The sequence below is a fragment of the Chinchilla lanigera genome, unplaced genomic scaffold, assembly GCF_000276665.1.
Source record: "Chinchilla lanigera isolate Chin_1 unplaced genomic scaffold, ChiLan1.0 scaffold00061, whole genome shotgun sequence".
Classification (NCBI taxonomy): domain Eukaryota; kingdom Metazoa; phylum Chordata; class Mammalia; order Rodentia; family Chinchillidae; genus Chinchilla; species Chinchilla lanigera.
In genome coordinates this window covers 8,648,964-8,662,720 of record NW_004955462.1, presented here as the reverse complement: position 1 = coordinate 8,662,720, position 13,757 = coordinate 8,648,964, and positions in this window count along the sequence as shown.

Here is a 13,757-nt window from a genome sequence, read left to right as displayed (position 1 = left end):
TTGGATCACTTTCCAGCCATTTATTGGGCATCTTCCTTAGACTTTTAAATCCTTTTTGAGAGAGATGGTAACTGGAGAAAATGTACAGGTACAATATACCTACAAAGGGCATTTGATCTCTTCTTTTCTTCCTAAATTCTAAGGCTTATTCTTAAGAGTAGAATATAGCTACTGTACTCCCTCACATGTTAATGAAAACAAATTAACAAGCAACATGCTATCCTTTGCAATTTTATTCTCCTTTCATATAGATATAAATTTTTCTGAGGAGTGGGAGGCACTGTGTTTAGTAAGAAAAAGTCATTTTATATTCATCTATTTGCATATTAATGTTGCTATACCATCTATCACAGGTTTGATGTATTAGTAATCCAAGATATGAAATTGCTCACTCTCTTGTGCTGGTAATGAAACCATGAATTAGAGAGATCAGACTCTCCAGGCTGGTGGGAAGCCAAACCTATCTTTTTTCCTCAAACCACTAATACACTGGGATCTTAAATAATCTTGAAAAAAATCACTTTGCTTCTGTATCTTCTTCTTCTACCTTTGAGAAATTAGGGCAACCATGCATCCAGCTTATTTCTTTTCTTGGGGATATGATTAATGGGAAGGATATTTACAAAGTACTTTGGTCACTTAGGGAAGACGTTCTTTTAAAATAATCATAGGAAATCTTATAAATCATAAGACCACTGCATGACGTATTGTCTGGATGCAAATTATTCCTATCATTCTTTTATATTTTGCAAATTAGATTTCTACTATAATTGGGACTAACTAGCTAGGCATTTTTTATCCTGTCATATTATGATATATATGTTTTGGTTTTCAGCCATAGTTTCTGGCTGTTAGTACCCTTCTCAAAGCAGATCGTAAATACTCTAATCTTCCCCCACCTTCCAACCTTAGATGTGGCCCTAAAGAAATTCTGTAGCCTACTGTGATTTGATAGTAGGTCCTAAGACCTTTCTTATTCCAGAGAGGTTGTGTTCCATACCATGGAGAAAGAAATGCTGAGAGACCAAGAAGAATCTGGGCAGATAGACTTCACTGGGTTTCCCTACTGAGCCTATTAGCATTCAGCCTATGCAATGAAACTTTTATAAAAAGTTGAAAAGACAGGTTGGCAGAGCTTTGGGATAGCTGATCATGGAGTGGGGAAAGCCTGGTGAAATCAGGGGGTTTTCTTGATCTCTGTGATCTGCTTGAGAAAATTAGCCAAGGGACACTATGTCACGGGAACCTGGATTTATAACTGGTTGGTCAGAAGCAGAGGCAAAAGCAACCTGCAGGTGGCATTTCAAGGCAGGGCAGTCTTGGGACTGAGCCCTCCACCTGTGGGATCTGACCCTGTACATAACGTGGGGACTGGAGTGAATTGGGCACAAAGCCAGTTGGACACCAGTTGGCTTCTGATCTTTCAGGGTCATGATGTCCTCTGTGTTGCTTGTGTGGGAGCAGAGGAAAACCAGGCAATTTGTTTTATGTAGATACACATCTTTAGAAATTATGCTATGGTTTTGTCTGTAAGGAAAGAAATTCTCAAGTGATATGTAATAATGATAGAACTGACAAATACCTGAAATAGTTCAACAGCCTGGAGAGAAATTCTTTATTAGAAAAAGTGAGAAAAGCTATGGAATTAACCATTCCTAGGAGAAAATTACTATGAATAAAGAAACAACAAGGACTTTTTTCATTAAATTCTATAGTCCACTTGTTAGGATAGATGCATGAGATCAGTATGGGAAAAGTTCTAGATTTTTAATCACCAAAATGGAATACCTTTTCTAGCAAAAACCAATAATTTAACAGGAAAGAAAGCATAATCATTTTTCACCTGAAACACTTCTAAATTTTGTTCTTGAGAAGACAAAGCAAAAGATAAAACTGATATTGTATATTTCTGCTGAGAAGATATTTCTAGAGAAAATTCTTCATTTCTGGAAGATTAATCCTGGTTATTAACCTCTCCAAGGGTCCTCTTGTAACTCTGGAATGAGGCTGTCTGGTGTGGTCATAGAATCTAAGCCTCTGTATGGTCATAGAATCTAACTCAGGTGGATTGATCCTTGCTCAGTTTAAACCTGCTGCTCCTCTTCACACACATTTCTGGGGTGAGACTGCTGGCTTCCTCTGTTATGTGAGACTTAAGCGACTTGCCCACGGAGTCACTGACAATGCTTCTGGATTTTGATCACTGTACTATATGTCTCCAAGAGCCTAAATCGCTTCCAAAGATAGTCAGAAGCGCTCACTTTCTATCCCTAAGGAATACACATGAACTTCCTCCAACCCAGGCTCACATCTACTCTGCCAAGATGCTTATCTGGAATGTCCAATCTAACTTTGCTCTTATAACTGGTGTCTTCTAAACACTCAGGGGCCCAGGTCCCCAGAATACAAACACATGTGTGTGCTAGACGAGCTCAGCTATCCTAGACCCAGACTATACTGGCTGGAGGCTAAGTATGTCACCTGATGCCAGAGCCACAGGCTCAGCAATCCTCTAGTCTCCTTGACTTTCTCATTACGTATCTGTCACTTACAAGTCCACATTAATTTATTTGACCTCTCTCTGTTTTTATCCTGTGCACAATAGTTTATATCTCTTTGAGTTGATGTGTTTCCAAGAATTTTTATTTGCTTTCAGTTTACTTCTTTAATGCTTCAAGGACATACTGTAGATTCTATCCAGACCATTTCTGGCTGTACTTCTATAAAGAACCTTGCAATCTTAAAGTGTCTTGAGTTAGGTCTCAGTTTAGAAACACTATGACTACTATTGCTGCATTTGTTATACATAGCTGATTTCTGTGTTCTCAGTTCTTTTTTAAAAAAGATTTCTTTTATTTTTAATTGACTTCATAAAAATTGCATATATTTATGGGGTACCTTGTGATGTCTTGGCACATATGTATATTGTATAATGATCATTACCTCAAACATTATCACTTCTTTGTAGTCAAATGTTTACAATTCTTCCTTCTAGCTATTTTGAAACATGCAATAGTTACTATTGACTATACTCACCACTCTATGGAAGAGAACACAGTGAGCTCATTTGCCAGCCTCTCCCTGTGTTTCCCCTTTCCCTCTCCTCTTTAGGCTTTGGTAACTATTCTCCTACTGTCTCCTTGTATGAGATTGACTTTCTTAGATTCCACTTATGAATGAGATATGATTTAGCCACTAAAAAGATGAAATCTGTCATTTGTGGTAACATGGATGAGCTTGGAGGACATTATGTTCAGCATAATTAATGAGGCACAAAGAGACAAATGCCACATGATCTCAACGCACTTTTCAGTTCTTGATCTTTAGCTTCATCACATGCTGGTCTACAAGTCATAATAATTATATTGCTGGTGGTTGGACCCATTCACCTATAAAAATAAATTGATTTTATGCTTTGGTTGGCTACTTTTCTACTTCTTCCCACAGTTATAAAAGAATTATCTTCAGTTCTTTCCACTGATTGTGTATTTTCCTATAAGAAATATTTAGCTTCATTTGTACCTAGGAAATCTCATGTTATACTCCCTCTCCCAGGGCTCTTATAAAAATGTTAACTATTTCCTGGACAGGGATCCTTCTAAAGCAGGCCTTTACAGTTCTGCATCCATGGAAATATTTGCATTTTCTTAGTATTTATTTTTCATTTCTAAGGTAGTTTCTTATACATGGCCTCGTATTCATTAAAAATATCCTTAGAAATACAAGTTTGAAAATACTTGAGAGTCTAAGTCAAATGGTTCTCAAGTCTCTACCTAATTCTTCTTATTATTTTTTCAAATAGTTCTAGTAGAATTGAAACCTGGAATAACAACGATAGATAATTCGTACATTTGTGAAACACTTCACAGTTTATAATGCTTAGCAGCAACATCGTGAACTTTGCAGCCAGGCAGACCTGAATTTGAAACTCCCCTCAACATTTACAAGCATTGTAGTTAGAGCACCTTACCTCACCTCCGGGAACCTGCTTAACCTGGTCTTCTTGAGGCTGGCAGGGCCACTTTTTCTGCTTCTTCTCTATTATCCCAGTGAACCCCCAATTTAGCCTTCAGACACAGTTTTCTTACACAGTCTTTCATCTTTCAAAGTCTCAGTGTCAAAATCTCTCTATCTTGTGCTTGCTAATCAAAACTTTGTGAAAATGGACAAAAGAACTTTGCAGGGATGATGTTTTCTTCTCTTTTTATAACTTGTGTTCTATTTATTTATTTAATTTTTATTTTTTAAGACAGGGTCTCATTGTGTAATTCAGGGTGGCCATGAACTCATTATGTAGCCCAGGCTGGACTCGAACTTGTGGTGATCCTCCTGTCTCAGCCTTCTCAGTGCTGGGATTACTGTTCTCTTTAATATCCCTCTTATTCCCTGGGTAGCAAAATTATCCTGAACACAAACCATCACTATGGAGCCAATGGAAGCAGAAAAGTCTAAAACAACACTTAAAATGGCAATTTAGAAAAATATTGTCAATAAGCTGTGTCAGATAGTTCTAAAATATAGGTCAGGTCAGCTACATAAATGCCAAATATAATACTTTTAGGTACTAGATGCTACTCATAAAAAATTAAGAGGAATTTAGAGTGGTTTTAAAGTTTAGTACAAATGACAATAGAAAAATAAGCCAAATGGCAGCATAACTTTAATTTCTATATTTAGGTTTGAAAAATCACAGAACTCCCTTGGCCAGAGATTGTGGAAAATTTAGGTTTTTGAGCCATAAATTTCAAAGTTCCCATAGTGTTAAATTATTCAAATTTAACACTATTCTCAAAACAATTAGAGGGAAAATATTATTGCCTAGTTTTATATTATGGAGATTGCCTCTTAACCCCTGATTTTTTTGTAGTGTTTGGGACCAAACACAGGGCCTTATGCATGCTAGGTAGGCCCCTTACCACTAAACTGTAATATTCTTTGCCCCCAATTACCTGGTTGCATTAGAATACTAGAGTGAATAATTTCAGATGTTTTATATGCTAATCATTTTCCTTCCATAATCTGATTAAGTGGGTTACAAAGTTTTTCATTTAATAGCTTGTTTTGCTAGAAAAATTCTACACTAACTTGTATAATCTTGCCTTTTACTTCGTAGTGCGTATATGAAGATTAGGAAGGAGAGACTTTAAAAGGAAGTAATAACAAATTTGAGGTCCTTGGAGCAGGAATTACAGTTTTTTTAACTGTTGCATGATTTAAGGAATTAGTAGGGGAATAAGATTTGGAATAATAATAATTTTAAGAGGAAATATGTTTTCAAGTTCCTAGTGTGCTAATAACAGTTTGCTAATTGTACATTATCTCTATTCATTAAGGCAATTTTTCTAAGGGCTATTAGTACATGACACCTATCAACCTCATATATTCTTTTATATGTACGTGAAAATAATGAAGCAGTATTTCTTTAAAAGAATGTTTTGTCATTCAGACTTTTTACTAACCAGGTGGGTCTTCTTCTGCTTTAGTGTGTTTGCAAGATTAGATTCTACAGAATATCTTTGTTCATGAAAATCATACTCTAAATCACTTCTCTTTCTGTGGCTTGAAGGAGAAATTAAACACTTACAGAAAAACAGTCAACATCCTAATGGCACCAGTGTATTTTTCACTTCTGTTGGCTTGGGGAAGGAAAACATGGTTTATCTCCTTCTCTAGTGTCTGTTTAATTTTACAGCAAATACCATACACTTGGTGATGATTTTCTTGACTCATTTTGTTTTTTAAGATCAAATTCTCACATTTTAATAATTCACTTGAAAGGTATGGAAAGTAACACAAATTGCTTTTAAAAGTCTGCATTTAAAAAAATAAAAGCTCACATTTATTCTTTTTGAACATGTATTTTTGAAAAGCAGAATAAACAATGCTTGGCTAAGGCAAAGTTGTTCAAATCCAACATTATTAGTTCTTTATGTTTCTGAGAAAGGGAGTTTTTGAGTCATTAGCATAATAATACATCAGGTAGATCAATATTTTAACCTTTCCCATAGGTATATTTTCACTTACAACTTTATTGACCGTGTATTGAATATAAATCCTTCTGTTTCTAATAAAATTTCTAATATAATAGAACCTGATTTCACTGGGGTTTATGTCTTTGCATGCAATTAAGAATATGGCTTAATTTTTAGATTGTCTCAGTAGAATTGTGCAACAGAAAAATTGGACTATTCTGGGAACAAGTAAGGTGCTAGAGGGTGACACTAGGAGAAAGGCATGACTGGCCAGGCAGTATTGTCAGTGGCCATGAGCTATGCCCACCTCTTGTGGCCTTGTACTGTTGACATAACCAAATCCGTAGAGCACTTTTTGTGAATACTTTGTAATAAAGTAACAATTTCTTCTAGAAATAACCTCTGCTGGGGCAAGAGTACTCCATTAACCTAGGGATTAGGTCTTGAGATAGTGTTTCTGTTTATGCATTAACTAGCTGTGCAACTGTGAGAAAATTGTTCTTTTATGTAAGCTTCTTCCTCCTCCTCTTCCTTCTTCTCCTTTCCTCCTTTCCCCTCCTTCTTCCTCCTCCTCTTCTTCTTAGTACTGAGGATTGAATCCAGGACCTTTACACTGAGCTATATCACCAGAAATTTTAACATTTTTTCATATTGAGATAGGGTCCCATTAAGTTACTAAGTTGCCCAGGCTGGACTTGAGCTTTCCATCTTTCTGCTTCAGCCTCCCAGAATTCTGGGGTTACAGAGGTGTCATTGTGTCAGGCCTGGTATTCACTACTTAATGCAATTAATTCTGAATTTCACTTGTGATGGTGAAACGGCGATTCTCAATATGCCCACCAATGGCCCGACTGCTTCACGTGCTTTCCTACAAACTTGACTTCAGTTTGCAGACAAGTAATAAAACAAGAGCATCTTGGTATTTAACCTTAATCATGTCTATTTCTTTTACCATAGAAATACAGTATTGAAGCAATTAGAGTTATTGAAATTTGGAACGCATAATATTAAGGAGTTGAATTATCTGTCATATAACATGATCATTCAAACATGTAAGTATTTATTGGGTCCTTAAAATATGCAAGTAACTAGATACTTAGTGCTTATGCTGAGGCCATTATGTTAAAATGAAGGATTCAAGGCTCATTTCAAAATGCCTGTAGTCTATCTGGAGATACAAGTCATACAGAGGGAAATATACCTAACCATAGAAGGCTTGCTCTTTTACTTCTTTTGCTTACAGCTTCTCCCTTTGGAAAAGCCATTGTTGACTACACTAAATCAGGTAATACCAAGACATGCCAGATTATATCTGTATGTTTGTGTTCTCTTAAATTTATTGATTCTTTGTCTCCTCTTCCAAATTAGGTCCTACAAGAGTAAAGACTTTGCCTGTTACTTGTCAGATCTTGTGTCTAACACAGTACTTGGTAAAACAAATATATTTTGAATATAGAAATGAGTAGTGTATATAAATGTCCAGAGCATGATGAATTTTTTATTAGCTGCAATAAAATAAATAGAAAGTTCTGGTAAGAAACCTCTAAGAAAAGACAATTTATGGGTACTTGCTCATCTTGTAAGAAAATAAGGGAAGACTCTTAATTTGCAACAGCTCCCAATATATAATTCAACAATATGCAACTCTATTCCACATAATGAAATTTTGATCAGTCATGGATTGCATCATAAAGTGGTCCCATAAGATTATCATGGAACTGGAAAATTTCTGTTACCTAGCAGTGTCATAGTCCAATATACTACTCACATGAGTGTAAAAACAAGTCTACTGTACTACTAATAATATAAGACCATAGCACATACAATTACATATAGCACATAATTCTTGATAATAAATGACTGTATTACTTTTCTAATTTTGGTTTTTTGAGACAGGGTCTCATTATGTAGTCCAGGCTGGCCTTGAATTCACTATGTAGCCCAGGCTTGCCTTGAACTCACAGTGGTCCTCCTTCCTCAGCCTCCTGAGTGCTAGAATTACAGGAGTACACCACCATGCCTGGATTTTATGTTATTGGTGCATGTATTTATTATACTATATATTTTGTTGTTATTTTACTGTTCTCCTACTTCTATGAAAAATAAAACTTTTCTATAAAATAGTATGTTGTGTTACTCTGGCAGCAGTCTCATACATTTCATGACTCTTGATTGCATCAGAGGCCACATGGAGTGATTTGTTCATAACTTCTAGGTTTGTGTAAGTACATTCTATGATGTTCGCATATGACAAAGTTTCCAAGTGATGTATTTCTCAGCATGTGTCCATCTCATGAAGTGACCCATGAATGTATGTTGGGTGATCCATCTACACAGGGTTAGAGATGCTAAGAAAAATAAGCCATGAAACAAGCAGTGGTTTCAAGGTGGTGTAAAGGCTTCTACAGACTGAGAGCAAGGTGGCAGAGTGGACCCCACTCAGGAGGATCCTCCACAGGGCCCTGGGTTGCAAGACTCACCACATAGGCATGTGGCTCTTTTTCTTCTCTTTTTTATTTTAAAGATAAAATACCTAAGAAAACAACAACAATGAAGACAAAAACAAAAACAACATAAAAACAACAAAAAATGCTACATGGCCTCAAAACAAAATGATAGGAACTAACAATGGTTGCTACACTACATACTGTTATCTTCAATGAAGTTGCTCAGTCCACCAGATGTAAGAATGCAAGACTGACCAAATAATCAAAGACGATATTGAGTAATAAAAAAAAACATTGGAAATTATACAGAGCTTCACCATACAGGATGGTAGGAATTCAACAGTGTTTCTCATATTGCATAATGTGGTCTTCAAATTTTTTTCTTTCCTTTTTTTGGTAAGGTTGTCTAGGGATTTATCAATTTTCTTTATTTTTTAAAAGAACCAACTCTTCTATTCATTAATTCTTTGTATTGTTTTGTTAGTTTCAATTGCATAAATTTGTGCTCCGTTCTTTATAATTTCCTCCCTTCTTTAAGTTTTGGGCTTGACCTGCTCTTCTTTTTCTAGAAATTTGAGGTGCAACATAAGGTTGTTTATTTGTGTTCATTCTGTTTTCCTGACGTGGGGATCCACTGCTATAAATTTCCCTCTGAGGACTGCTTTCACTGTGTCCCACATATTCCAGTAGTTTGTAGCTGTATTTTCATTTGATTGAAACTTTGTTTAATTTTTTCTTTAATTTCTTGTGTGACCCATTGGTTGTTCAGGAGGATGTTACATAATTTCCATGTATTTATGAAATTTTTGTGATTTCTTTTACTATCAATTTCCAGTTTCATTGCAATATGGTCTGATCATATGCATGGGATAATTTCAGTTCATTTGCATTTACTTAGGCATGTTCTGTGTGGGAGTATCTGGTCTATTTTAGAGAGTGTCCCGTGTGCACCTGAGCATGTGTGTTCTAATGTTGTTGGGTAGAATACTCTGTTGTTGGGTAGAATACTCTGTTGTTGGGTAGAATACTCTGTAAAGGTCTACTAAGTCCATTTGTTCACATGTTTGGTTTAGCTCTATTATTTCTTTGCTCATTTTTTTGTCTAGTTGATCTCTTTGTGACAATGATTTGTTACAACACTCTGTTACAATTGTTATTATTAATTTGTGATTTTTCATGTCTGTTAAAATTTGCCTTATATCACTGAGTGCTCCTACGTTTGGTGAGTATATATTTATGATTGTTATCTCTTCCTCTTGCAGTTTTTCCTTAACAAGAATGTAGTGACCTATTTTATCTCCTTTGATCATTATTGATTTGAAGTTCCCATTGTCTGCAAACAGAGTAGCTATTCCTGCTTTTGTCTGGCATTCTGTCACATGGAGTATTGTTTTCTACCCTTTGACTTTTAGTCTATGAATTTCCTTTTGAGTTCAATGCATTTCTTACATACAGCGTATCACTGGATTTTCTTTCTTGATCTACTCTGCCAGTCTGTTTTTTTTGATTGGTGAATTGAGGCCATTTACATTAATCATTATTAGTGATATGTTTTGACTTATCTTTGTCATGTTATTTTCCCACTGTTGGTTCTGTACTTTCCCACTCTGTTTAATTGCTTACCTTGCTGGGTAGATCTTTTCTATTATTGGTCTTAAAATTGTTGTCATTTTTGTCTTTTTGTAGAATATCTTTCAGTACTCTTTGTAGGATTGGTTTGGTGATCATGAATTTCTTCACTTTATCTTTGTCATGGAAGTATCTTATTTCTCCATCAATTTTGAAGGATAGCTTTTCAGGGTACAGCAATTTGGGTTGGAAGTTTTTTCCTTTCAGAACCTGAAATACTTCACTCCAAACTCTCGTTTTTGTTGAGAAGTCTGCCATGATTCTGATGGGTTTTCCTTCATAAGTAATCTGTTTCTTTTCTCTAACAGCTTTTAATATTCTGGTGTTTTGCTAAATGTCTGGAATCTTGATTATTGTGTGTCTGGGTATACATTTACTTTGATTTTGGCTAATTAATGTTCTATATGCCTCACTTATGTGTATGTCAGCTTTTCCTCCCATGCTTGGGAAATATTTTGCTATTAATTCTGCAAAGTCTTTTTATGTCATTCATGTTGCCTCCTGATCTTTTGTTGACACCCATCAACCTTATATTGTTTTTCTTTGCCTCATCTTGCAGCTATTGAACTGTTATTTGCTGTTTCCTTGTTATTTTTAAGAGATCCTTCCTTTCACCATCACTACTTGCAATGCTGTCTTCAAGGTCTGAAAGTCTATCTTCTGTTTCATTCAATTGGTTTTGCCAGCTTTCAATGGAATTTTTAATTTACTGAATATCTCTTTGAATCTCTTTATGTGTTCTAATTCTTCCTTATACTGTTCATTGAAGGTTTATATCATTTTTCTATGCTCCTCTATCTTTTTACCTATGTCTTCTTTTGATATGCTGAGCAATTCTTTCATTATGGTTGTCATTTCTTTTTTTACCTGAGCAATTATTTCTGATCTGATTTCCTCTATAGCCTTAGCCTTTACTTCAGTTGCTATCATTTCAGGAATTCTGGGTGTGTGACTTCTATGTTCTTCCATGTTGATGTTTCCTGGACTTGTTCTGAGTCGGGTAGAGGGCTGAGATTGCATTTTGCTCCTTCTTTTTGTCATTTTCAAATCTCCCTAGGTTTTTAGGGATTCAGGGTCATTCCTGAGATGTCAGCGGGAGGCAGAGTGCTGGGTTTTGGGTTTCCAGAAAGGAAACTGAGGCTTCCCAGAACCCAGGGCCTTACCTGTAATGGTGGCAGGGGGTAAGGTGAGGGGTCCTGGGCTCCCAAAGAGCTCACCGAGACTTCCTGAGTCAAAAGCACCTTCCTTCAGTGGTGATGGGGGTGGAGCCAGAGGTTTTAGGCTCCCAGACAGCTCACAGAGACTTCCTGGGTCCCAGGGACATTCCCATGATGATGGCAGGGGCTCAAGGCAGGAGTCCCCAGCTCCCTGACAGCTCACCTAGGCTTCTCAGTCCAAGGCACCTTCCTGTGATGGCCACACTGCTCTTTGTCAACTGAGGTCAGCAACTCTGTGACTCTTTGTGTTGTGAACCACATCAATGCCTTGTAGAGTAGAATCTTTCTTTTATTTTCCTATAGTTCATGGATTTTATAGTTTGGATCTGAATGTTTCTCAAAGACCCATGTGTTGAAGGTTTGGCCCCAACCCATGGCACTACTGGAAGGTTGATGGGACCATTAAGAGGTGGAGTTGGTGGGTGGAAGTTAGGTGACTGGGATCATACACTTGAAGAGGACATTGGGCCCCCAGCCCTTTATTCTCTTTTTTAGCTACGTGGATGCCATGAGGTGAACAGGACTCCCTTCAAATGAGTTCCCGGCACTATGTACTGTGCCACACAAGTCCCAAACAACAGACCCAAGTGACCATGGCTCCCAAATTCTAATCCCATGTGCCAAAGCAAAACTTTCCTTCTTTTAAGTTGGGTACTTAGATATTATAAGGGATGCAGAGTTGACTGATGCATGGATACACAAAATTTTTGCTTTTATTTCTGAAATTAAAAAGAAGCTGCGTAATTTTAATAGTTAATAAAATCCAGACCCCCTCACATCAGCACCTCACTGAAACAACAGCAGATTTCTCTTTTTGCTGGGGTGTCTTGTGAGGACACAACAAGAGCTAATAAAAAGGCAAACCCTAGGGCCTTTTGAGCCTCTGACTGTCCTTTATAGACAGAACCAAATCAAAGATCTCAGGGAATTTCTTGTGCTATAGGATTGAAGACTGGAGGAGAGTGTCATAGAGACTAGAAAGTGTATAAGAAAAGCCAGTCAAGGCTCTGCATTAGAGAATGCTTCTCTTGAGTCTCTTATTAGCAAACTGCTGAAGCTCCTTTACTCTTTGACCACAGAGGAATGTGGTATTGAATTTCACCTGTGACATAATCCAGTTGTTTCCAGAAAACACCACCACTCATGCTTTCTGTTAAACAGTCCTGTTGCTATATTTAGTTGAAATTATGCAGGCTGTGCATCCCCTGGCAGGTATCGTTTAGCTCTGCAGCTGGTTGCTGTTAGTGAGACCAGTTGTGTGGGCTCAGGTCTGGTTAGTTGGTTTTGCACCAAGAACTTGATATGTGTTTGACAGGCAACACCCTCTAGCCTTCCCAGGTCCTTCACACTCTTGTGCTGTGGTTCCAGTATTATTGCCACTGGAGTAAATATATACAGGGGAAAGGTAGGAACATCTTTATTCTGACAGGCAGGCCATTAAATTACCATTAGAAGATGTTGCTGTAAATGGAGTGACAATGTGTTTGTGGGAAGGGTGCTGAGCTAGAAGTTTGTAATCCAGCCCTCTCTCTGGGAGGACCATTACTTGACTGTGTGAATTTGGGAATATCACATAACCTCCAGACTCTTTTGGCTCATCTCTAAAATCCAGGAGATGGTAAGTGCTTCTCAGCTTTTTCAACCAAATTACCTTTAATAGAAGAGGAAAAACGTACATATTAAATTGCCATATCGGATTGTCCAGACCTTTTACAAGTTGGCTTTTACCTATGGTGTTTTATGAACTCTTTCCCTTGACATTTCTGGCTCCAATTTGTCTCACGGTCCTGCTCTAATATCACCTGCTTTCACAAGTGTATCTCCTGTGCATGCCTGTGGCTTTCTGCCCATGTGCCCTTGATTCACTGTCCCTTCAGCATGAAATGCCCTTTCTCTTTTGCTCCTTTTCTCAATCCTATGAATTTCTTAAGGACTGATTCAAATGCCATTGCTTTTTTACACTTTCTTTAATTCCCTCAGAAATAATTTTACATCTTTAGTTTAAGTATTCCTCCTTGTTGCACATACTTTCTGGTTTATATTTTTACCTTATTTTCTCTGCTAGCTTATATATTTCTCAGTGAGACAAAATACCCTATACTCATAACTTAAAGGAGAAGGTTCAATTGGCTCAGTTTATGGCCAGCTGCCTCCAAGGCAGAAGTGTCATAGAGAAAGGGAGCAAGTGGAGGAAAACTGCTTAACTCATGACAATCAGGAAGCAGAGAGAGAGAGAGGAAGAAGGAAGGAGGCTGGTAGAAGAATACAGCTTGCCAGGTCACACATCCAGTAACCCATCTCCACCTAGGCTGCTAGCAGCACAATTAGCTATAAATTCATCAATGGATGAATGCACTGATGAATTTAGCACCATCACAAGCCAATCACATTCCTAAACTTTACTGCTGAATACATAATACATTTGGGGGGGGACATTTTCTATCTAAACCATGTTTATGTATTAAATTTTTGAAGGTAGGTATGGTTTCTTT